We start from the raw sequence: 27667 nt of genomic DNA, 5'->3' as shown, positions 1-27667 counted from the left end.
GCGCGTCCGGCGCAGTAATGTACCTATATTGTGGCGAAAATAGAGGGGTACTATTATTAGTAGAAAAAAAAAACAAGACAAGCGTGTTACGTACTTTTGGTAAATTATTATTATCATTTAATTGGCATACACATGTTATGCATTCATTTTTCAAAGTCAAATCATACATTTTACGAAATTATACTTGGTGACTAAAGTACCCTATTTTAGCCAAACTTATATTTCACTGATGCTACAATCGTCGCACCTGCGTGAACAAATACGATCAATTTCCCATCAGTAGATCAACAAGGAAGCGAATCTTCTTCCAATATCTCTTTCTTTTTCCTTTCATGAATAAATATTTTTAATTAATATTTAAAAATTTTTTTTCATGAATAAATATTTTTTCCACCTCCGCACGATAGGATTTTTACTAGATGACTTTAAAAGCATATTTAAACTATTTTTAAATAATTTTACACGAAAACATTCTAGCTTACTGGCTTCATTACAGCTTTGTTTAACACTCTTTTACAACTCAATACCATCCATAGTACTATCCATATTTAAACAAGAACAGTTTTTTGCGACGATCATTGAAAAAACAAAAATGTTTCCACATTTCTGTCCTTTAGTACGTTGGTGATGTAGCGCCTCAAACAATGCTTCGTGTCATATTATCATTCACCTGAAACAAGTAAATATCATTGGAATTATATCATATTTGGTTTGAAAAATGGTTAAAAAAATAAAGAAGTTTTGTAATTGGATTAGTAGTGGTCTTCTGGTCTCACACCGATATACCCGACCGTGTTTGTTACACTCTTCGGGGGCGGCGCGGCGGCTCTCGAGCTTCGCTGTTCTTTTTTACGTGCAACATTGTACCAGGGAGAGAGAGAGAAAGAGGGAGCGAGGGAGAGAAGGGGGGGGGGGAGATTTTCTCTGTTTTCTTGTCCCTATCCGTCTATATGTCCCGTGTTTGGGACATTCAACGTGTAAGGTCATTTACGATTCTGGCGTACACTGTGTGATTCAAATGCAACGTTCGGTGAGAACCACCGATTTCGTCTAAATGTTCCTCGCCAGAATCGCGTAAGGGACTTATATCGAGAATTCCCTGTATTATCACCGTAACTGTTGCAATGGTCTCTATCGTAACTGTCCAAATTTTATCTGCACCACTGATCCCCTTGGAAGCATTTAGTCGAGCGGTAAACACGGTCTACGGTGCAGCAAAGGGCGAATATCGGCGAGACTCACACTAATGCAAGCAAGGCAAAAGATAATAATTTATCTAATTTTGTAATTTCTTTTATCAAACTTTTACCATCGAATTCGCCTTGTTTTTCTATTTCAAATGACACCAAACACGATTCAATTACGATTCTAATTACTCGTGTAATAGGCGATCAATGTTTCAGGCGCGGAAGATGTCGCCGAATGAAAAAGAGAGAGACGCCGAGAGTCGAATCGTCGAACGGCAGTCCCTCCTTATCTTTTAATCGCTCTCCTTCTCTACGTTCGGCACACTACAAAGAATGTAGCATCTCTACTAGAACTGTCGCTCGACAGACCCGACGATACGAAAGTTACGGGCAGACTACTGTAACACAATAACTGAAATCTGGGGCTCAAATACGGGCATACAGGGTCAATAAGTATGGGGATTGATTTTTTCCTGCCAACGGGAAGCTGTGGAAACCCGCTGGTAACTCTGTATTGATACAGCAAGGCCATATTTTGAAGATTATCAACCCAATGTAAATATATCTTCAATCATTTTTTTTTATGACTTCAGTCCCGATACTCATTGGACAGATATTAATCATTAGCTTGCCTTTTGTGACATTTATCCAGGATCTCTTGCGGCACAAGACGGGGAAACACCAAATATCCATTCTTCTCGTAAAACGCTCGTTGTTGCAACGACAGAGACTTATTCTCCCTCGTGAAACCCATGCTGTTGGATATTTTCAGCCATACGCGTCTGCCTGTTAACATACAGTTTGACAAATCAAAAGAAATTTTCAAGATAGACATGTTTGCAACACATGAAATAATCTTCATCTGTATGCATTTATGGCACATGGATATTTGTTCCTATCAATAAATGCAGAAAATGTATATTTTGTATAAATATACCTATGCATCATTAAATATACATATGCATTTTTTTCAAGTTTGAATATGTTGTAGTTTTTAGTAATCTATGAACTATGTTTAGTATCTATGAACTGTGTAGTTTTTAGTAATTTATATTGTAGATTTCGTTGATTTTACAGACAAGTAAAAGAAAGTGTCACTCTTTTTTTCATTAAATTATGTGACTAGAACTAACAAACCTATAAAAATAAGTTTTTAGGACCTTATAGTGATAACTAAACTGCGGATCTTTATGCATTTATGGCTTATGAAAATGTTTAAAAAATGCTATAAAATAAAATTCGATAGAATTTAGCATGATTTTCATTTGTTTTGGATGTACAGAGGCTGTTTCCATGAAAAGTAGTTTTTTATTTCATTTCATTTTCTGGAAATTTGTCTGCAAAAATTGGAAATTGAATAAACATCCGCAGTCTAGTGATAACATAAGAGTGTGTACTAAAAATGTTGTCATTTGAAAAAAATGTTTCTTTCACCATTTATTTTGCAATTGTTTCAAACAAATGCGATGTTTTCATGGCAGGAATATTCTTAAAAATTGAGGATTTGATTCTGAAAAAAGGAGGATATAGCCCAAAGTGTCTCCTTGGCAATTCTTTTTTTAAGAATTCAAATTATTTGAAGTGAATGCTGCACTTATGTTACCTCGTCCGGCCGCAGTTTCTACCGCCACCCGTCGGAGGCTGCATATCATGGTGCAGCGTTCATTTCAATAACTTTAATTTCGTCAATTTTAAACTGTCCGATGTTTCGGAAAAGGTCCTTGATCGTATTCTTCAAATTTTGAAGAATGTTCCTGCCACGAAAACATTGCATTTGTCTAAAACAATTGCAATAAATAAATGGTGAAGAAAACATTTTTTTTATTTCAAATGACAACGTTTTTAACGTACCGGACACTCTAAGACTGTGTGTGCATTTGAGAGTAAAACTGTCGCGAGTTACTCTCCAGAGTCAAATTCGTCAGTGTTTTATTATGCACGAAAGGAATAGCCCTCTCCGGTAGCAAATATTTCCGATGCTACCGGAGAGTGCCATTCCTTTCGTGCATAATAAAACACTGACGATTTGACTCTGGAGAATAAGTCGCGACAGTGTTACCCCTAAATTGGCACGCATCCTTAGAGTGTATGTAGACTAAAAATGTTGTCATTCGAAGAAAATGTTTCTCCACCGTTTATATTGCAATTGTTTGAAACAAATGTTCCTGCTTTCGTGGCAGGAGCATTTTTAAAAATTTAAGGGAAATGAGGAACTTTCTCATAAATTTCCGTAATTAAAGTTATTTCAAGTGAACGCTGCACCGTGACATACAGCTTCCGACGGCTGGCGCGCGGTAGAAGCAGCGGCCGGACAGTCTTACCTTATGTGCAGCGTTCACTTAAAATAATTTTAATTCTCATTAAAGGGTCAGTAATGGGGACACTTTGCCCTATCTCCCCATTCTTTTTCAAATTTTTAAGAATATTCCGGCCATGAAAATATTGCATCTATTTCAAACAATTGCGAAATGAATGGTGAAAAAAACATTTTTTTCAAATGACAACATTTTTAGTATACTCTCTTACGTTATCACTATAAGCTCCCAAAAACTCATCTTTGATCTTTGTCGATTTGTTAGTTCTAGCCGTATAATTTAATGAAAAAAGAGTGACACTTTCTTACTTTTCTGTAAAATCATGAAAATCCTTTGAGACTTGTTCATAGGTGACTACAATATATTCAAGTTTGAACAAAATGCGAAACATTGCTGCAACAAGAGTCCGATTTCGCGTGGAATGATCCTTATAAGAACAAGGTGAGAGCTTATCGTTTCATAGAGGACGAAATACAGAAAGTTTCTGATACAATCGAACGAATCAGTTCGAGGGAACGGCGAGAACGTCCGCGACGTCGGCCATTGTGGATGGAAATCATTTTCCTTAGCCTCCGCCGAGGAATAAAAAGTCATGTGCAGCTCTGAAGACGCAGGGAATCGAATCGCATAGTTATCGGATGCACCGGCCAGCCTCGTTTTCATAACTTACCTTGGCCGGGAAACCATGGCGTTGTGAAAACAATTAGTTAATGGAACGCGGGCGAAGTTTACAAGCTGTACTTTCCGACGGAGCGGGCACCTTTCGCGGCGTAGACTCTGTCGTAGAATCTATGAGGAGGCGTAAATTCCTCAATCGAGGGTGTTTCGACGACGCTACTCGGCGCGACCTTACGATCCTTTCGGATGATAAGGATGGTAAATATAAATTTGGAATTTAATGCTGCAAGGAGCAAACGGAACTATAGCGGCTGGTCCGCGTGTTGACGAGTTCCGGAGTCTAATCTCGATGTTGCCTTTGCGGGAGTTGCATTTAGACTAAAAGTTTTACCCCAACTCTCCATGCACTCGGGGTGCGTTGGCGTGGAGTGGGGGTATTCCATTTCGGGGTGGCAACGTCGCTGGATTTCGGCGGGCGAAATCACAGCTGTGGGCCCGATGTTCATCGGCCAGGGACCGTCGGATGGTCCCGCGATGCCACCTTTGTAGGTCCACGTTTTATGACAGTACGGTTGGCTGTTGAGGGCGCGAGGAAAATTCTAATGGGCAATTAAGAAAGGTTTCGTGAAGGCGACTTTCTCAAAAACAGCCCTAGAGGCCCGTGTCATAAAACGTGTATACCATCTGCACGCCAAATGTTGGGATGTGCCGATTTGTCAGTCGCGAGTAAAACTATTAAACTATTCTTGAAGGGATCGGTCCCTGGTCCCACCTTGAAATAGCGGTGCCGCGGATTTTCAAGGGGATCTTTTGTTTAACTCGCGGCTGAACATCCTCCCCCCGTTGAGAGACTCGCGATCAAAATAAATCTATATAGGATTAAAGATACGCTAGGTTTGAAGTACTAGAATGAACAAGTAAACTATCTTATGAGCTAAAGCTTAGCGATTACGATAAATTAGTTATTATCGGTTGAGGGATCGCGCGTTCTTGACGTCGATGTTGGATCCCGTGGTTCCTCCTCTGGCTGGTTCGGTAACGGTACAAGCCGTTTTACGCCCCGATCGAGTGTGGTTGTGGCTGTTCTCACTGTTGCAGCTCGAACTATGCCATCAGATCCGGGGTAGACCTTGATGACTCTCCCGAGTGGCCACTGCATCGGTGGTACGTTGTCCTCCCTCAAGAGCACGATGGTGCCCTCCTTGATGGGGTGTGTACCGCTGGACCATCTCGAACGACTCGTCATCTCGTTTAGGTACTCCTTGTACCATCGGTTCCAGAAATGCTGCTTTAGTTTCTGGATATGTTGCCAGGTTGAAAGTCTGTTTGATGGCACATCCCTGAAATCGCGCTCGCGCAGACTCGTTAACGAGTCGCCAATCAGGAAATGGCCAGGAGTTAGGACAAGGGTGTCATTTGGGTCTGATGAAATGGGAGTTAAAGGACGTGAATTTAGAACGGCTTCTATCTCAATAATTAAAGTGTTGAACACTTCAAATGTAAATCGTTCAGCACCTGCGATACGCCAGAAATGACGCTTGAATGATTTCACGGCCGCTTCCCAGATGCCGCCGAAGTGAGGTGTTAATGGAGGAATAAAATTCCACGTGATGGATCGGTCAGCAAGAAAGGTTTTGACCTTCTCGTTGTGGTCATCGGACTGCAAAAGTTCGCGGAGGTCTCGAAGCTTGTAACCGTACATTCCTCTTTTGACTGTGTTGATTGGATTTTTCCCTGTCCCGACGACTCAAGGGTTATTTATATTAAGACACGGGGGCCGGTTACTACCCCCAATTCCCTACGCGTGTAAATTCGCGAAGGAGATGGATTCGTGCCTCCAGGCACTGGAAAGCGGCGAGGTTTGGACGAGACAAATAAAGCTTGTAGACAAATTACTGGTAAAATTGGCAGTATATTCTTGGAAGAACTATTTTTGTTTTGACGAGCAATCTCTCCGGTATGCTCGGAGATGAGCTATTTGTTTACAGAACGACTCGTGATCTGTCCCGACGTACGGGGCAATAAATTCCTCAATGACGACGCGCTGAATACCGCGTAACGGTAATCCATACCGAGTTCTCGCAACACGTAAACACGCAATGTACGCCGTGTTACGACGCACGCAGTTCGCTCGCTTTGCCTCTACACCTGGTTCTTTTTTATGAACGATTCTAACGATTTGAATTTGTATCGCGCCTCACGATACGCGAATTCGTGACCTGTCTAACCAACCGTGCACTCGGCCGCGAATGCGTACGAGTAGTCCGGTTGGAGACACACACTAAAAACCCCTGGCACTCCACGCGACCGAGGAGTTTACTCTTCAGCACGATACGTGGCCTCCGAGCAATCTCCGTATCGGTAGCGGCAGAATGACAAGAATTGTGCACAGTCCGCTCGCTCTAATCCGACCCGTGTGCCTGACGCAGTGACGGTTGGACGACTCGTTTCGACCTCGTAACCGATCGAAGGCGAACCCGTCAGACCACCCAAGTATTTGTCCGAATTCTCGTACAAATAGCCCAAGTGGAGACACACACTAAAAACCCCTGGCACTCCACGCAACTAAGAAGTTTACTCTTCAGCACGATACGTGGCCTCCGAGCAATCTCCGTGTAAGCAGCGGCAGAATGACAAGGATTGTGCAAGGTTCGGTCGTATCGAATCGACCCGAAGGGAAATTATGAGTTCGTTCGAACAATCCGTATGCGTACGACGCACTGCACGATTGTGGACTTGTCAGACCATCCATACACTCGTCCGAATGCTCGTACGAGTGGTCTGGATGGAGACGCACACCAAGCCGTAGGTCACGCCACGCTACCAAGGACTACGCTCTTCAGCACGATCCGTGGCCTCCGAACGTGTTCCTGATTGATAGCGGCAGAATGATCACGACCATGCAAATCCTACCGAAGCAGTGATGGGCATTTCGAACAAGAACCCCGAAAGTTACGATGACGAAGTGTCCACTCGGTACCACGATTACGACGAAAGATTTATGAATTTTAAATAACCCGTGATAATTACACAGAACACAAACTGCGTCTTAATGCTCGGCAATGCCACAGCGCAGTTTGCACCTGTGACTCCTCGGTTTGAGGCGCGTACGTGTCGAGGATAGAACAGTCGGTTTGCCTGTTCTATCGGGTCGGTTTGACCCCTCGATCGCGTACCGTGTTTCGCCGACGGGACACTTCGCGAGACGCGTGCGGCTAGAACCGCTTCCAGATGTAGAGTGATCTATCTGCGGCACGCATCGACCTCCTTCGATCGGTATCGAGTGGGGATCGATGCGTGCGCATTACGACAAGAGTCGCGATATCTCGCGGTCCTTTTCTCCGTCCGAACTCGCGGGCTACGTCACGGAGCGTTATGGTGGGGTCGACATCGACGTTCGATCTATGGGGTGTATCAATATGTAACCTGTACGGTTACAAGCTCGTTGTTGGCGCCGACGAAATTGGTGCCATTGTCAGAGTAAATGTTAATACAATGACCTCGTCTAGCAATGAAACGACGTAGGGCTGCTATAAATGCTTCGGAGGTAAGATCGCTAACCAATTCTAGGTGAATGGCTTTTACTGAGAGGCAAACGAAAACTGCGACATATACTTTAATGTGGGTTCGACTTCGGTATCGTCGCTCCTTTATGAAAAAGGGACCGCAATAATCAACGCCGACGTTTGCAAATGGGCGTGAGTCGGTGACTCGAGCCTCAGGTAGGTCGCCCATCACGTATTGTGTTGGCGGCGGTTGGACACGGTAGCAGCGGACGCAGTTTCTGATGGTTTTCCCTACCTGACTCCGACCGTCGATGGGCCAATAACGGCGTCTAATCGCGTATAGGGTAGCCTGTGTACCAGCGTGTAATTGTATTCGATGCTCGTGTTCTATTATTAATGCCGTGATTCGAGCCTTTGGGAGGACGATGGGATGTTTTTGCGCGAATGGAATTCGCGAATTCTTCAGACGGCCTCCTACTCGCAGAATTCCGTCTTTGTCGATGAATGGGTTCAGTTGTTGCAGCTTACCCTTAACGCCTATTTCGCTTCTCGAGAGGCAGCGCAATTCTTCTGCAAAGTGTTGTCTTTGTATCAGTTTGATGATTACGTCGTGGGCGTATCTTAGTTCGGAGGATGTCAGACTTCCTTTGGTGGTGTTAGATCCTTTCCATCGGAGACAGCGCGCGATGATTCTTTGAAGCTTTCCCCATGAGGAGCAGTTGTCCAGAATCGTGGTGTCGCAAATTAATGCTTTGAGACAAATCGCGACCCTTTGTTCTGGGATTGTCTCTGGTTGAGGTAGTTCGGTAGTGGGCCAGAAAGATTCTTCTTCGTTGAGCCAAGTCGGACCGTGTTGCCAGATGGAAGGTTGAAGGAAGTCTTCTGGTGATTGACCTCGCGAGATAAGATCGGCCGGGTTGTCGGCAGTGGGTACGTGTCGCCAATCTGCGTTAGCTGTGCGCCTTTGAATTTCCGACACTCTGTTAGCCACGAAGGTTTTTAGAGTGTGTGGAGATGTCTTCACCCAATGGAGAACAATGGTGGAGTCGGTCCAATAGATGGTTTTATGTATTTCCACAGGTAGCGCTTGTTTTGCGGTCTCGACAAGAGAGGTTAGCAGAAGTGCTCCACATAATTCGAGTCGTGGTATTGAGATCGTTTTCAATGGGGCGACCTTGGATTTAGCGAACAAAAGAGTTGTCTCGGTGTGACCGCGTGAGTCGGTTGTACGCAGGTAGAGGCATGCTCCGTAGGCCTTTTCGCTTGCGTCACTAAAACCGTGTAGTTCGACTTTTCTTGGCGATTCAATGATTGTGCGTCGCGGGAACGTGATGTTGTTCAGCGCTGGCAATTTATTATAAAAACTTATCCATTCGGTATGGATATCCATTGGCAGCGACTCGTCCCAGTCAACCTTTATGGTCCAGATCCTTTGTAGTAGCATTTTTGCCGTAATAATTACTGGCCCGAGCAGCCCTAGTGGATCATATATCTTTGCTATTTCTGAGGTGATACTGCGTTTGGTCGAACGTGATGGTGGAGAGCAAGTTTCGACTGCGTACGTAATAGAGTCGTTTGAGGAATTCCAGACAATCCCTAAGGTTTTGAGAGTGGATGACTCTCCCAGGTATAATTTTTTGTTAATGGCCTGCTCGGGCAAGCCAGTCAGAAGAGTAAGGTCATTAGATGCCCATTGTCGTATTGTCAGTCTTGCGGTCTTGAGTATTTGTGTGAGGTCTTCGCGTAAGGATAATGCCTCTTCTATGGTCGATGTACCGGTCAGAACGTCATCCACGTAAAAGTCACGCAATAAAATCTTGCCGGCTTGAGGAAAGCGGTGGCCTTCGTCTCGACTGAGCTGTGTCAAACAGCGAATTGCAAGATATGGTGCAGCAGATAGTCCAAATGTCACAGTATTCAGCTCATAAGTTTTAATAGAACCCGTAGTATCGCGCCAGAGGATACGCTGAAATTTCCTGTCTTCCGGACGTACAAGGAACTGTCGGTACATCTTTTCAATGTCTCCCGTCAGTACGTATCGATGAATGCGGAATCTTAATAAAATGTGGAGTAGATCGTCTTGAATTTTTGGACCGGTGTGGAGAGCGTCATTTAATGCTATGCCTGAATTAGTCGTGGCAGAACCGTCGAAGACTACGCGGAGTTTGGTTGTGTCACTGGTGACCTTAACGACCCCGTGATGTGGTAGGTAATACCCCTCAGGTGACTGTTGTTCCTGTGGCAGTTCGCTCATGTGTCCGAGGTCAAGGTATTCTTGGATCACCGCGTGATACTCTTGCTTGAGTGCGGGTTCTCGTTGGAGTTTTCGCTCCAATGAATGGAGTCTTTTTTTTCGCTTGTACCTTGGAGTCTCCGAGACGCGACAATTTCTCGTTGAAAGGTAAAGCCACGACGTATCTGCCGTCACGATTCCGAACTGTGTGTTCTTGGAAATGGCTTTCGCAAATTATATCAGATTCAGACAGATGCTGTCTTTGTGGGCCTTCTTCAACCTCCCAGAAACGGGTGAGGTCGAATTGTAACGCGGTGGTCGCGTGGCAAAGTGTGCCATGAGCAGGAGAAGTGACTGGCGCGCTCCCCCCGATGACCCAACCGAGTTGCGATTTTTGAAGGTAGAGATCGGACTCATCTGGGCGTGACAAGACAATTTGGCCGACGCATAAGATTGAGAGGGCTGTTCCGGATCCTAATAACAAATCGATCGGTGCCGGTCGATGGAATTCCGGATCTGCAAGGTGCAGATTCGGCGGAATTTTTATTGTTCCGCGATCAATCTCTTGATCTGGAACGAAAGGCGCGATGTCGTTCACAATGAGGAACGTAAGCGAACGTTGGTAATTGCTTACTCGCGAAGCTATAGTAGCCTTCAGTGCGTGGGTTGCTACAGTGGTCATAGCGTTCAGAGAACCAATGGGAACCGAGCATTTCATCCGCGGGATGTTGATTTTTTGAGCAAGGCGTTCAGAAATTAAGTTAATCGATGCGCAAGTGTCGATTAATGCTCGACAATCTATCGGACGTTTATTTTTGTTGAAGATCTGGATTTGTGCCGTAACTAAAATTTCGTTTGTGATTGCGTTTATGGTGAACGCTCGATGGTAGCCCGTTCCGTTTTGTTCTCTGTGTCTTAGCCGTCATTCTGTATCGGATTGAGCGTTTATTGTTCCGCTTGTTGACGCTTGCTGCTCGAAGTGATGAAGCAACGTGTGGTGTCGTAGCTGACATATTCGGCATGAACCTCGATCGCAATTTTGCGCGCTATGCCCTGGGTGTAGGCAGTTGGTGCATAATTTGGCCCTTTCAACGGCGAACTTGCGTTTTTCGGGAGTCATTCCGCGGAATTTTTCGCAACCCCATGTGCTATGATCTCCGTAGCAGATCGGGCACTCCTTCGGTTGTGAATTTGGACGCGTTTCGTTAAAATTCGACGCGTTTTTTGATTTGTTATCGGCGGTCTGACGTGTTTTACTCGTTACGAAAGCGTGTGATCTGGCGGGTGGTCTTGTTGACTGCGGATGGCTTGTGAAGTTCGCGCTGGGGCGTGTCGATTGCGGATAGCTTGTAAAATTCGGTCTAGGGCGTAATGGCACCGCGGAGGCACTGGATGGTCCAGTTTGTGCGCAACTTGCGCGTTTCTCGAGAAAATCCAAGAGGTCCGTATACGACGGCATGTTTTTGCCTTTTATCGTTAGTTCCCAAAGCCATGCAGTGTCGCTGCTAACCTTGGATAATATCATTGATATTAAAGAGCCGTTACATCTTGTGAAGTCTTCTCCTAGATTTTTCAAGGCTCGTAGATGCTGGTTGACCGAGTTCACGAGATCGTCTAACGCCTCTGGAGTGTCCTTTACTAATCTCGGATAATCCCTAATTGCGTCGCAATGTTTTAAGATTATTCTCCGCGGACAATCGTACTTCTTTTTGAGCAGTTCTATTGCATCGTAATAATTCGCGTCTGTCGTGTTTAACGCGGAGATGCACTTCAACGCCTTTCCGTGTAAGGTTGAACGGAGGTACTGCAGTTTTTGCAACGGAGTCAGATTTTCATTCGAGTCAATCGTTGATTTGAATGTGTCGAAATATGATACCCAATCTTCGATGTTTCCGTCGAACGATGGCAACCGCATTTCTGGTAACTTGATTGCCATCGGAGCAGTTACCGATGTCGCGAGTGACTCGACTGTTCCGCGACGTTGGGGCAAAGTTGGTTGCGCCTTTTCTATTATTTTGTTGGCTCTGACAACTATCGCGTAGTACTCGTTTTGTATCTCGTATCGGCGAGGTTCCTGGTTTTCGTCTAATGCCTCTAGCTCGGATTGTATATCATCGAAACGCTTCCAAAATTCAATGAGACCGTTCAAATGCATTTTTATAAGATCTATGTCAGGTGGTTGTTCGGTATCGACGGAATCTAAGAATTTCGAGAATGCCGTAATCTGACCGATTACACTGCCGCGCTTACGCTTTAAAGTGCTGAGAGCCGTTGCTTGAGACAAGGATGGGTTTGTCATAGGCATTTTGTGATGAAGGAGATGTTTTGGGAGATTGACGAACGAAAAACGAGCCTACCTTTGATGCGCTGAATTCAGGATGGTGAACTGGTGTCAGACACCTGGCGTTGACCCAAATCGTCAATTGCTTGGCCCACAAACTGCGACCTTCCAGATGCTGGTTGGTCCAGCCCTTGGTAATCCGGGATACTGCAAGTTGTTGGGATGCTGGTTGGTCCAGACAGGATCTCCCGATTGCAGGTGTTGTCCCGTTGTAAACGATGCGCAAGGCTGCGTTGAATCACGTTCACAAAGTCTTTTGTCCACTGTAACTGTCACTCAGTGTCATTTATTTTTTTTTGGATCACACGGCACTGATGATCCGGCTCGAAGGACCAATGTAATTTCCGACGGAGCGGGCACCTTTCGCGGCGTAGACTCTGTCGTAGAATCTATGAGGAGGCGTAAATTCCTCAATCGAGGGTGTTTCGACGACGCTACTCGGCGCGACCTTACGATCCTTTCGGATGATAAGGATGGTAAATATAAATTTGGAATTTAATGCTGCAAGGAGCAAACGGAACTATAGCGGCTGGTCCGCGTGTTGACGAGTTCCGGAGTCTAATCTCGATGTTGCCTTTGCGGGAGTTGCATTTAGACTAAAAGTTTTACCCCAACTCTCCATGCACTCGGGGTGCGTTGGCGTGGAGTGGGGGTATTCCATTTCGGGGTGGCAACGTCGCTGGATTTCGGCGGGCGAAATCACAGCTGTGGGCCCGATGTTCATCGGCCAGGGACCGTCGGATGGTCCCGCGATGCCACCTTTGTAGGTCCACGTTTTATGACAGTACGGTTGGCTGTTGAGGGCGCGAGGAAAATTCTAATGGGCAATTAAGAAAGGTTTCGTGAAGGCGACTTTCTCAAAAACAGCCCTAGAGGCCCGTGTCATAAAACGTGTATACCATCTGCACGCCAAATGTTGGGATGTGCCGATTTGTCAGTCGCGAGTAAAACTATTAAACTATTCTTGAAGGGATCGGTCCCTGGTCCCACCTTGAAATAGCGGTGCCGCGGATTTTCAAGGGGATCTTTTGTTTAACTCGCGGCTGAACACAAGCTGATCGAGCAACGTTTAATAAAGTCAGAGAATTTTAAACTTTCGTCGCTTGCCCGGTTCGATCTATCGCTTGAAATTACCGGTCGAATAAACGGGGCTTTTAGGAGTTGTAACCCCCGACGAATTAGATCAGGTTAGATAAACGTGGAAGTTCGTGTCATCTATTAACCCTTAACACCCCAACGTGCTTCTGTATCATAACTGACCACTACTGTCCAAAATATGGCGAGTGTATAATCGATTAATAAAATGGCTTTTAGCAAACAAATAAGATCTATCGGTTTCTAGAAAATCGAAATATGCTCAAGTAGTATGCTCGACGATTATACGGTTCACACAGAATTACAGACGTATTTCGCGCGTCCTCGTATCTCCGGAAGATAAAAATGAATTTCTTCATCCCCTCAATCAAGAAAACCGCTTAGGATATCCTTCGTTTTTACGCGAACAAAGGTGGCTGCTTTGCGGGAAGTTTTTTGACGGGAAATTAGCGGAGATGTTGACACCGTTGTTGCTCGTACATCTTACTTTTTTGTAATAAGGAATGCCATTGTGCTTAAATAAAAAGAAAAATTAAAATCGACTTTTACGGATGTTGCACGCAATTTCGCGCAGGAAATAATTCCAAGATATAACGAAGATAGAAATGTTTCTGATCGGTATACGTTAGCGTACCGTTTTCATTATTTTCAACCGATCCGTCGGAAACTACCTTTAAGAAGTTCAGCTATCTTCTTTCCTGCAATAACCGCAAAGAAAATGATTATATCCGGCTTTTCAGATTGATTTCAATTATATCTACACTACAAAATTCAATAGAATTGAGTAGAATTTTTCTTGATTTTAGATCTACAAAGTTGCTACCACTGAAAATAAGATTTCGTGGGGTTTCTTAAAGTTTGACTACAGAAACTGAAAATTGCCCAAACATCCGCAGTCCACCGACAAGAATCACCCGCCATAATAAATAAAATATCTCGTTAAGCATCGCGTCCGTGATGAGAGGCAAAAAGCACATGAATTTTTCACGCCCCCCAAAATAGAAGGACTCGGCAGTTAAGGTCAAACGTCTCTCGTCGTTCTCATAAGGTCATCGAAGTTGAGATGAGTCGCAAGTGATCGAGGGCTGGTTTGTCGATCGCCGGACAATTTCTGAATTACCGAAATTTGGAAGTACAGTGAATTTTCGATATATGTCAACAACACGGGTCTTGCCAGTGTCATCACCATTGTTGCATTTCGATAAGAAACTTTCGATTCTTGTATCGAAAACCTTTATAGAAAATAAAATTGTTCTAAATAAATAATAAATTGATCGTAAAAAATAGAAACTAGATGAAAATGTGCCTGTCCTTTCAACAACTTTCATAAATTGAAAATAATATTCTCCAATTTTTCTAACACCTTCACAATTTAGCTTTCCAGTTTCCATTTTTCTATAAATGCACAAAATCCACAGCGAACAAAAATTAGAACTTAACGATGTTTGTTTATTGCCCGTTGTTCAATTCCATTTTTGACAATCCACTCTCGACAATCGCGTTCGATACGGTGTTCCACGGATTCCACGTCGCAATTAACACGGGCCGGAAGTCACCGCGCATAATTTTGCGTAAGGAGAGTTAGACGCTGTCAAATGGCGGAAGACGAACACTGCGGGCTTAATTGTGATCCTTATTGGGCCCACCGTGAAATATGGAACAAGAAGCGGATCGCGTGTAATTGTATGCGCCTCGTATTCGGGCGCACACGATCCCGGCCAACGGAATTACTATATAATACCCTGCGGGAATAATGATTCCCCTCTGTAACGCAAATTTTTCGAGCGGAGATTGAAACTCGAATTTTTACGGCTAATCAAGAAAGCCCGTCACGTGCGCGATTTCAACGGGAATATCTACATATGTCGGGTATGCAAACAAGAACTTTTTCATCCCATTTTTCCGTTTGTTTCAAACGCCAATGCAATTCGATGAATAAATATGAACTTCCCGGAGCAAGCGAAAAATCCCTCGGCGAAATAGTCAATCGAAGTTTTCTTGTGAGGTTTAAAGCAAACGCGAAGTATTCGTCAAACAATTTGATTATTTATTAAATTATTTCTTAATCTATTTAACAATCAGAATAATTATTGTTAGAATACGATAGAATTTCGTGGCTTGATTTCGAGAAATATTGTAATCGAATACCGTTGTCTGGCCCTCCGGAATTTTAATTAAAAATTCCGTAAAATTAACAGAGCTATGGCACGCGATCAGTTCATGCTCCTACGATACTCAGCACGACACGTAGAACGTAAAACGCGTTGTTTGGGACAATTCTAATTTCTTAAAATCTCTATTAACAGTTAGAATTTCTAACAACGATGATACTATTAAAATAAATTGTTTCATGGGATTTTCCGTAAAAATTGCTTTCTGTCGGAACGTTCACGATTCACAAGCTCAATTCACTGTTACAAAGGAAATCATGAAAAATATCAGGTCACTTTGAATTGTCACTTTTAGATAGACACAAGACGTCAGAAATGACGCTTTTATATCGACAATAACTATATTTTCCTGTCGAAGCAATTTTCTTTCGTTACGTCAACGGTATGACGAATCGCCCTAAAAGTTTCAATAGAATCGGTCGCACGGTCTCTGGGAAAGCAATTCCGAAAGATCAGCAAATTTCACAGTGTCCAACAATATCTTCTCCTGTCCCTTGCGGCACTATTTTATTTGATTCATCAAACGCTACGTCTGTATCACCTGTAACAGCTTTTTCACGATATGCCCAAAGAGAGACGGTTCACTCTATGACGTAGGTAGATTTTGCCTACAACCTTCAATTTTTAACGTTGAAATGATGATTTCACATCATTTTATACAAATATCGAGAACACGTTCAGTCAGATTTTCAACGATTTCGAGCGTATGTCCGAAGAAACAAAAAAATTAATTTATCCTCTAAAAATCTTCAGAAAATCTCATATTATATTATTTTATTAATTTTATACAAAAATATTATACAATAAATACGCCATTCTACTCTACTATAAAAATCAAAAATACAAGATAAAAATCCACAGTCTAGTTATTACATTATTCTCTGTTCATTAGAATTGTTGAAAGAAGGAATACATTTTTAGTTACCTTCTGTTCTCTGCAATTTTCAATAAAAAAAAAAAAAAATTGTAGAGAACAGAAGTCGATGTGTAATCATTGCAGAATATACTTTTTATAATAACTTTTATCATAACAATAAATTTTATATAACTTTTTCCTCCGTGAAAATGTTCTGCTCGGCTTCGTTAAGGAGTTATTAACGAAAAACGCGGGTCAATCAGAGCGCGGATACATTGAAAATTTAAAAAAATATTTATTTCAATTCTTCCGTAAATGACCATGGGATTTCGCGAGATTGGAAATAAAATAAAAATCACGTTCGCAACAAATGACGCGTTTATTTTATCGCGTTTCGTGTATAATCGCGTGGATGGTCTATTTGCCCGTTGGCCGGACATATCTGCGCTTATTAAAATCGAAAATTTAACAGATTACATGTTTACGGAGAGAGAAGAGTCATCGAGTCGTTCGGGCGAAATATTAATCAATATATTGCGAATTTTAATGCGAAAGAAATATCGCCTGCGTTCGTTGAAAAATACAGAGACCAAATTTATTTCCCTTTTAAATCGTTTATGCGTTTCTAGATTTTCTAAATGCTTCTATACTGTTTTGCGTTTGATCCATCCATTTTTAACACGAATCTATAAAATCCTCGGTCTTGTTAATCATTGTTCGTTTAGCCTGGGATGAATAATCCTTCAAAATATAATTTTTTAAATTCGATGCTCTCAATGGGCTGATACAAAAACCTTTTAAATTCCACGAATTTGAATGTGAAGATATTTAATCTCCCGATCAAGAGCTTTCGACAGAACGTAACAAATCCGATTTTACCGTTTCCATTCGCGGGAATGGCCAGCAGGGACACGGTAGGAATCAGTGTTAGGTGTGGCCAATAATTTCATTGTTACGTTTTCAGCGCCGTAAGGAAAAAATCGGCTTGATACTCCGCGTTTTCCAGCTACACTGAAATTTTATCTTCGACTTTTCCTCGTTTTTCATTCTACATTACCCCCGGTTCTGCTTGGTAGCGTTCACGTTCGTGTCGGCCCCACCCCCTCTGCCCTTCGCCGTTGCGTCAGAGTAATAAGTTTCAGGAGCCACTGCTCGATCACTGGTCGTTCAATCGGCTGCGAAATATCGGAAATTGATACATGCTTCTCGTATGCTGATTTATTTTATTTCTGCCCCCATCGATTGGCTGCCTCGATTTTACAATCACTAAATAATATAAATCCGTTTCGAAGAGGATACGTTGAGCAACAGTATCCGCTTCGTATTTTCCGCATTTCTTCACAGGTGAGGAGAGGTGTTAGCTCCACTTTTGCCAGTTCCACTATCATAATTTTTCCAGCCACGAGGCTCAGGGACAAACAGTTTCTCTGGAAATAAAGCATCGCCTCCGGAAAGGGCAAATTTTTTCGTGCAACACAGGCACGCGCGGTTTGCTAGAGTCTTACACAGAATGTATGTCGCGGTGTGTACCACCCACGTGCTCTCAGCAAATACCACCCTTTTCTTCAGTGAGAACAGAAGCATCCCGGTGGTAACAATATCGCTACCCACTTGTGGTGTACCTTTTCATAATTCGTGCGAAAGTACGTATCGTCCCTTTGACAGCGAAACTGTATATACGTGACATCCTTTCTTCCCACCCCTGCGACCGTCAGAGATGAGAACCGCGCCAAGGGAAGAGAATTTAGGGGGAGAATTGCTTACGGCGTTTTTAATACGCCTGATCGCCATACGGTTGACCCCTCGTGTTTTTGTTCTCTTCTGGCTACGACTTATTCCTCGTCGGTCACTCGTGACTCCTATTTAATCTGTGAATCATTGGTAGGATGATAGAAAACATGATGATGGGCTAGAAATAGTTAACGCATTGGTTACCAGCGGTTGTTTTGGCAATAGACTTCATCATATGATATTGTTTAAGATGTCCTTTTTTAAAATGTGGTGTCATATACGGTCGGTAAAATATCGATAGAAAGAGAAATAATTACAGTAGAGCCTCGCTTCGTCGACCGTCATTTATTGCTAGAACTCCTCGTCCCTTTCATACTCACAAGGGAACGTAATCAGATGCGAAAATCCGATTTTGATGAAACTTGTGGGAGCTTATAGTTCTTTGAAAAATATTTCACACTTGTTTTTTTTTATCGGCAACCATCCACTTTGAAGGGGTGAAAACAGCCCTCAAAGTTGGCGGTCAAAACCATATTTTTGGAGATATCTCGGAAACCAGAGGTCGAAAAAATTTGAATTTTTTTTTAAATTGTGTGTTTTTCAATGGGAAATGTAGTCGCACAAGAAAATTTTAACAAAAGTTTGTTGTTTAAACAATATATTAAAAATTTGATTTTTTTTTGCGGCGCGCCGTAATTATAATTAGCACCGCGTCACGCTGCTACCTGCGCCACCTTCTTTCGCTACTAATAAAATAATAAACGACACATAACCCAGTGGTATTGTTTAAAATACTATACAGGTTTATACTAAATGCTTATATTTCGATAAAACCTGCCAGAATTCCTTCCTACGCACGCCAGGCGCAAGAATATCTTCCATTATGCATAATTATTGTTAAATGGCAAAAAAAAACATGTACCCCCTATTTTGGATCAAAGATCACACACCCAAGTTTACATTAAAATGAACTAACAATAAATAAGGGAAACTGAAAAAAAATCAAATTTTTAATATATTGTTTAAACAAAAAACTTTTGTTAAAATTTTCTTGCGCGACTACATTTCCCATTGAAAAACACACAATTTAAAAAAAATTCAAATTTATTCGACGTCTGGTTTCCGAGATATCTCAAAAAATATGGTTTTAACGCCCGAGTGTATGGTTGCTGATAAAAAAGCACGTGTCAAATTTCTTTCAAAGAACTATAAGCTCCCATAAGTCTCATCAAAATGGGATTTTCGCATCTGAATATGATCCCTTGCCAGTATCGCCAGATAAGGTGAGGCAGCACAAATTGACGGTAAAAAGTTACCCTCGGTCTGCCAGTACCGGATTAGTCAGATATAAAACCCGTCATGTTACCGGGGGCTAGAACTTTCTCGTGAACAATATTTTTTAGTGTTGGTGTTAATTTTTAAAACATAAACGCATGCTCTTCTGTGTAAAAAAAGAGATATTGTACATACATAGTACAAATTAAAAAGTACTAACATAGCTATATTTCAGATGTTAGTTTTATTTCGGTATGTATTTCAGACGTTAAAACCACGTCTTGAAAAAGACGTCTTTAGGGGAGTCGTATCGTCGTCATTTATTTCAATAATTCATCATAGATTTGAAGATACGAATTTTGGCCACGAACTCGGCCGAATTCGCCACTGTGCGATGGCTGGCAACTTGAGGTTGTACTCACACCCGATTCGGAGCTTTCGTTGACACATGTTTAGAAAGTTAGGGGTTTTTTCTGTGGACGATACCTTGTTCTTAAGGGATCTGGCCGCGGAGTGGGGATGGGCGAGGGTGTCTTCTAGGAGCGCGAGTGACTTCTCATTACTTATCGTGGAACCATCCGGAGACGTATTCGGCACTTTAAGTAATTTTGCGAGTGAATCGATCTGGGAGCAGGAGCAAGTGTGTGAAGTGAGAACAACATAATTCCACATCGTCATTCTTGTAATATTCGGACAAGTAAGTATTTTTATTGTTACTATTTGTTATCGTTCGTGTTTTTGCTTATGCTCTTCCGCTATATTTGTTACATTGATATAACTTCTCTTAATTTTCGTATATATCTCTTTAATTAATGTTTAAATTAGTATGTTTTCTTATAAACCATGCCACAGAAATTTTGACTGTATTTTTCAATTCTAGGCAAGGAAACAATGGAAACTGCAACGTGGACGGTGGTTCAGTTCATCGAAGATGGCAGCATGGAGGCAGTGCCAACAAAGTGGTTAGAGGGCGAAAATTGTTACTGGCCACCACTGCAACGGGGTCGTTTGATGACCGCAATAAGAAAAATGGAGGCCAGTAACAATTTATGGACCAAGTACAAGGTCAAGATTTTTAGAAACAGCACTTTCGGTAAGTTACAATTTGTTCAGGATTCAAGCGTTGGAATTCGGCGGCTATTGTCTCAACTGGCGACCGCTGTATCATACAGTTTTTGTCTCGTATGTCAACACGCGGCAAGAACGCGTGTCGCCGTTGCTCGACACCGCGTAGCAACAGTTTCGTCTCTCATTGGCCGAATTTCAACGCTCGAATCCTTCAAATCGAGACAAACAAGGATTATCCGATTCGGGAGCACCAATCACGGTGCTCCACATTCGATGGTCCTTGTTATTTAAGGCACCTGCGTGTGCCTTCTCACTCTCTTAATGTTCGTCACTCGCATCACGCTGCTTAACGCTCTTAACGTTCGTCTTCAGTCATATTTCTCGCGCTAGTTTGCTGCTCGCGCTCGTCTCGCTCAGGTCAGATTTCAAAATCTCTCGCTCGGAGACTCTCGCGATCTCGAACTGCTTGTTCGCAGTATTTTCTACAATCTTCCGCGCCGCGTTACGTGCATTCTGCCGCGCGTTGAAGATCTCCGTCGCCCGCGTTGAACATTTCCGTATCGCGGCGGCACGCGTTTCGTGCCGCTCAAGATTTCCGTTTCGCGTTCCGACGGCAGAAATCTGCACGCGCAAGATATCCGTCCATCCGCCGCACAGTGGGGTATTTGCACCAAAAAGCCGGAAAAAAGTCATTTTTTAAAACTTAGTGTAAACCATATTATTTTTGTTGTATAAGATAATGGAATATGTATAGAATACCGTACCATAACTGTTTTTTTCATTTATGCACTCACAAAAGAGTGTACTTCGTTAGAAGTTAGAAGATTTTATGGTAACAGCTTATTTCCTTTCTATTCGTTGAAGTATCATTTACTTACTAAAGATTTTCTAGTATTTGAAATAACTTTGTCTGATTTTTCACTTTTCTTATATTTTGAGAAAAGTATGTACTACACTTTAGTACAGTTGTGATTCCTTCTCCGTATATTTTTTAATAGTTATTAATATTTGATGATATTCAATAGATCAAGAATAGTTTTTCTAATTTCAAAACTTCATTAATCATTTTGTTATGGTTCAGGGTGAGTCCCGGTACTCTTTCTTGTGTCATTTCATTCCGTGAAGGTTTGTGATTAAAATCCAATAAAAATTTATTCCAGATTCGTCCAATTTTCGATTTTATAGACAATTTAGATAGAAGTGAACTCCGCCTTTTCTCTCTCCGCCTCGCGTCATTGTTGCAGCCGCGGACGCGGCCGGGTGCCCTTGAGGTGTAATATGCAACTCTCTTCTGTTTCTGTTAAATGTTTATAATGAAAAAAATGAAGTACGCAATAAACAGTGGAAGAAGGTTTTTGTTTTATGTCTTCAGTCAGTTACAGCAGTGTCTTCTGAGACAACACATTCGACAAACGATTCAAAGCATTTATAACTACGTATTACTATTTTCCGTTTTTCTCATATATATAAGTTTTGTTTCATATAGTTTTAGCAGTGTAGTATATTCATATTTAATTATACAGTTTAGCGTGTTGTATAGTGTATTATTGAAGAGTTTATTATATAGTTGTTTGTGTAATAGTAATATTAAGTGTATGTTAGATATATTTATCATATCTAATATTTCGTTTTGTAAACAAAGTCGTTGTATAAATTGTTTTATAATATTTGGTAAGTACGAACATATTTCACGCTTCGTCATATTAATTATTTTCTACATTTAGAATTTTTCTGTTATGTATTTATTAGCTATTAAAAGAGAATTCTTCAATGGAGACTACAGCGGGAAAATCTAAAATTAAGGTGATCACACGGACACAATTATTTAATTTAATGCAAGAACAGAGAAATTTAAACATGAATGAAAAACTACAATTTCTCGAAAGATTTTTGTTAAGCCAAAATAGTTATTCAGAAAGTGAACAACAACAGTTTAAGCATAAAATCTCATATTTAAAATCAGAATTCAAACGCAGATGGTTATTAGCCAAATACATAGAGGAGGTTTTCAAAATAAAGAATAGAAATTGGCTTGAAGGAACAGTGGAGATACCTATTGCAAAATCTCAAGTAGGACGACCAACAAAATCTTTCTCGGTATCATGTGAACGTGCCAAACGAAAGAAAACGGAAGAACTTCGAAAAAATGTAAGTTTAGAGAAATTGGTGTTCGCCACGGAAGTTAAACTACGATTGTCCGGCTTGCTGGATGCTGCAGTTATATTGAAAGAGATTGTAAAATCTCCTACGTTTGCAGCCAAATGCAGGAAACTTTTAAATAGTGAACATGAAGAAAGAAAACAGTTACCAAAATTAAAAGCTCTCTCAATTTTTGTGGAAGCAGGACTATCTAGGGATGACTATGATGTGATTAGAAGTAGTGACAAAAAATTATTCCCCTGCTATTCTATTATTCAAAACTTTAAAAAGGAATGCTATCCTCCTCCAGAATCCTATATTATAACCACGACTTGTGCAGAGGTAAACTTACAAAATTTATTAAACCATACGGCAGGCCGCTTATTACTGTATTTAAAAGAGGTAGTAAGTAATTTAAATGATAGCAATACATTTGAATTGATAAGTAAGTGGGGGTGTGACGGTTCACAGCAGTCGCTATATAAACAAAAATTTGAAAATAGCTCTGATACTGATGCGAGTATATTTCAATGTTCGTTAGTACCATTACAATTAATCAATTCCACTGATAAAAGTGTCGTCTGGAAAAATCCGGTACCATCATCCCCGAGATATTGCAGGCCAATAAGAATACGATTCGTGAAGGAAACTATTGATATTATAAATCAAGAAGTAAATTATATACAAACGAAGATAATGAACTTACAAGAAACGAAAATTCACGAAAATAACAAATCCATATCTGTCAAGCATAATTTGATATTTACTATGCTTGATGGTAAAATATGTAATGCTGTTACGAACACTTCTTCAACAATGAGATGCTACATTTGCGGAGCTACTGGTAGAGAATTAAATAATTTAACAATAAAAAACGAAGTGACTCCGAAATCACTAGAATTAGGTTTATCAATTTTACATGCTCGAATACGGTTATTTGAACATTTACTACATGTATCCTACAAACTACCAATCATGAAGTGGCAAGTGAGATCTGCAAATGAAAAATATATAGTCGAACAAAGAAGAAAAAAGATTCAAGAAGAATTTAAAAAAAAAATGAGCATTATTGTTGATATGCCAAAACCAGGTTTTGGCAACACAAACGATGGTAATTGTAGTCGAAGGTTTTTTATGGACCATAAGTTATCATCGGAAATAACAGGACTTGACGCAGAATTAATTTATAAATTTAAAGTAATATTAGAAGTAATATCAAGCGGCTATAAAATTGATACACAAAAATTTGCAACTTATACCACAGGGACAGCAGAAATGTACGTTCGATTATATGGGTGGTATCCCATGTCACCCACAACACACAAGATATTAATTCATGGACCACAAGTTGTAGGAAATGCAATTTTGCCTATTGGGCAATTATCAGAAGAAGCAGCCGAGGCGAGAAACAAACATTTTCGCCAGTATAGACAAAGTTATGCCAGAAAATGTTCCAGGGAGGCATGTAATCTGGATGTCATCAATAGGCTGTTACTCACTTCTGATCCCCTTTTATCAAGTTTAAGACAACCTCGAAGAAAAAAAACAATGGCGTTCCTGAAAGAAAGTTTGGATATATTTCTCCCTTTTGAGCCCATCACTTCTACAAATGAAAGCGAGACCGAAGAAATATCTGAAGAAGAAACTTCGAACGCATTGTCTGAAGAAAATTGATTGAAAAATGTTATTTATATATTTTCTTATTAAAATGTTATTTCTATATATATATATATATTCTGCATTACAATTATATTGTGCCTCATTTGAAAATGGTTTCCATGCAATAGTAATTTTTTCCGACTTTCCGGTGTAAATACCCCACTGTGCGCCGGCTCGCGATTCTCGATCGCGCTTTCTCTCTCTCGATCGTGCGCACCTCGCGACGTCCTCGTTCTCTAGCGATCGCGACGTTCTCGTTTTCTCTCTAGCGCTCGCGACGTTCTCGTTCTCTCCATCGCTCGCGAGTGACCGGCCGGTCGTGCCGCCTGTGATCGGTCTGCGATCAATAAAGTGCAGTTTAATATCAGCTCCCTCTCCCCCTCTCTCTCTCTCTCTCTCTCTCTCTCTCTCTCTCTCTCTCAACCTCTCACTGACCCATCCTGTGGATTCCTTTGCGCGCTCAACTCTGAGTGGTCCCGGCATGAGGCTGCTCCGACCGTCGGTCGACGCCGAAACACAATTATTATACACTCTAAATGTACAATTGAAATAATAACGCTTGTAACGCTTTCGTTTAATGCTTCTAGATGACTACACGAAGGCCAGAAACAAGGCAAAGGCCGCAGAGGAGACGAGCGATCTGCAATCGGAGGCAGAGTCACCATCGGAGAGAAGAAAGAGGCCAGCGTTTACATTAGAAGACAGTACCTCCTCTGACGAGGCAGCAGTTTTCTACCCTGCTCCAGATTTGAAAAAACAGAGGAACATAGGTATGTAAATTCAAAAGAAAGCACTCTATAAAACATTATATATTACATTCATAGTTATAAATCATTCTGGTTCTGTAATTAGTATATCTTTTTAATCAAAATATATTTTCTTTTCAGCCGCTTGTTCGCACTCTGTTGGCGAGGAATCGCAGGGAGAGGGACAAGAGGATGAGATACATTCCGATAAGCAGTGTAGTATTGGTAAGTTAAGAAAAATATTTTAGAGATAAATAAGTTCACTTTAAAACATATAATATCTAACAAACAATTAATAGGAGAGCAAACGGAAAATAATTGCTGCAAGGGGTGCCAAAAAAGAGATGGGATGTTAAAAACACTAATACTGCAGAACCATTTGACGAGAGTTCTGCTCACAAAAGTATTAGCAGAGATGCGTGCGCTGAAGGAGATAACACAAATCAATAACGCAGGAGGATCACGCAGCGTGTCGTTTCTGAACAAATTCCCGAATTTAAAATTCCCGCTAAAATCGTTAGAAGAGGTTAGAATTGGTTGAAGAAATTCTAAGCAATCCGGAGGAATTTGATTATGGAGTAAGTACAATTTACAGATGTAATAAATAAACTAAAAGTAATTGATCTTTCATTTCCAATTTGCTTTTTTATAGTTGAGTCCCTTTTTCTCTAGATCATTTACTATTTATACTCCCAGTTCCATTATCACAGGATTATGATCTGAGCTTAGTTCGTGTAAAACCAGCATTTCGGAGATGTCTCGTATGTTTTTGTTTATGGCAATGTCTATTGTGGATGGTGGTTGTCCATTAGTGGGATAGTGTGTGTGTTCATTGGGGAAGAGTATGCCGTTATTATTGTTTGCAATGTAATTATATATTTTTCTTCCACTGCTATTCAGATTTGTATTGTTCCAAGCTGGGTGTCTTGCATTAAGGTCTCCAATTATTAGAACTTTGTTCCCTGTTTTCAGTAGATCATCAATCTCTTTTATTTTAAAGTGGTTCGAGGGGTTATTATATGCTCCTATTATGTATGAAATTGTACGAAACGACTTTGCTCTCTTCGAAATGTTAGAAGAATGAATTTTCTGAAATAAAAGAATCTTTTATAAAAAAATTGCAATTGGTTGGAACCGAATTTTTAAAATTTTGCTATGCAAGTAATTTTCATTTTCTGTGTGTTTTCTCTCGTACAAAAGAACTTTTAGTATTTTCCCCGCAATTCTTTCGAAATTTCTTTTTCCCTTCGCGTAGTAAACTAATTCATCCAGAAAAATCTTACGGTTCGGTATGACGAACTGACTCTTTAGTAATTGAAAGAGCGTCTAAAGGAGTAATTTAATTATAATTTATCAAAGCGTAATTCGGTTCGCGATGATATCGGAAATACTCGAAAACTTTTGATAGCCGAAAAGATTATTCCTAATCGTGGGATGTTTTCCCGATATCGGAGCCCGGACTATGCCCCGAAAGAAATTCCGATAGTTATTATTCAATCAAACTTGCCGCAGATTTTTTCATTACAGATTTATTATTTTAGAATAGAATAGATTTATAGATTTTTTTTCCGTCTAACCGTTCAATCTATTTCGGTGCATAGTGTAATGGAATGCCCACTGCGTTGGAATTGCAAAATAAAAATTCGCCGAGATAAATTACAGCGGTTTTGCAACGGCCTGGTAGCTATATTATATTTTACAGGGAACACAGTTTTTAATTGAAGCAATTATATTCATCCTTAGACAGCTACATGTTATATAACTCCTCCATTTTGCAATTTTACGTAAAAACAAAAATATGAGAATAAAGCTAAAATGTTGCTTAATATTCTCTAAAAGAATGTCTTTTGTTTACAGTATCTTTGTACGCGAGAGAAAAATGTTAGATTCACTCGATTTTATGAGGTCTACAAGGTTGCATATACCCTTAAGTTAAAGAGAACTATTTTAGTGAGATTGATGGCAACAGTAATAGAGAACCAACACTTTGCATACTCACACCCGCGGTGAATAGGTCAGTGCTGATTACTGGCTGCAACTTTGTTAACCGTTGAGTGACTTAAACGCAGGTGCTCTGTCATCGAATCAACTCAAGTGCAACCTACATTGCCGATGGTCAACTAAAAATCGTTAAAATTGCTGCACAGAATACAAGACTGTTTGTAAATATTATATCAAGGACAAGTTATAAGTAGTTTGCAGCAAAAGACGAACACCTCGAGGGCCTGTCTCCATCTTTTACAACTGATAATCAGAAGCTACGGCAGCCGCGTGGCCTAGATGCATTTGTTATTCCGTCTTCGCTACATTGTACGGACTTGATGCTCACCTATAACACGCGCTAATAACCATAATTTAAACTTTACCTACTCATTTTTTCCATAAACGGATAAAACCCGGAGTGTGGTGATTGCTTTAGAAGTGACATCATTTGAAACATTATTTCAAATAAAATATTAGTTTATTTTATAATTATTTCAGATAATTGTGAAATTATTTTCCAAAATTATATCAGAAACATTTGAAACATTATTTCCAATAACATAATTAGTTATATATCATTTATTGTTCCCCTCAGGGTTACAATTCCCATTGCATCTCCTTCCTTTCCCCGCTCTTATCCTAACCTTAGCCTAACTTACCAATTACCTTACCACGCAAAACCGCACACAGCTTTATACACAAGCGAGAGAGAGAGAGAGAGAGAGAGAGAGATATCTTGTCGAC

General features: G+C 41.0%; 1 long non-coding RNA gene across 1 annotated transcript in view; it reads right to left on the bottom strand.

Annotated features, from left to right (window-relative positions):
- Positions 1-206: 206 nt before the first annotated feature.
- Positions 207-27667, bottom strand: part of LOC143363599 (uncharacterized) — a 73194-nt gene continuing 45733 nt past the window's right edge. The window contains exons 2-3 of the long non-coding RNA XR_013083855.1: positions 1820-1973; positions 207-670 (exon numbers count right to left, since the gene is read on the bottom strand). This is a non-coding gene — a long non-coding RNA (uncharacterized LOC143363599). The remainder of the gene's footprint in view (positions 671-1819; positions 1974-27667) is intronic.

Source organism: Halictus rubicundus, unplaced genomic scaffold (genome assembly GCF_050948215.1).
Source record: "Halictus rubicundus isolate RS-2024b unplaced genomic scaffold, iyHalRubi1_principal scaffold0071, whole genome shotgun sequence".
In the NCBI taxonomy this organism is placed as follows: domain Eukaryota; kingdom Metazoa; phylum Arthropoda; class Insecta; order Hymenoptera; family Halictidae; genus Halictus; species Halictus rubicundus.
The sequence above is the reverse complement of the archived record's forward strand: the minus strand, read 5'-3'. Positions and strand labels throughout refer to the sequence as shown.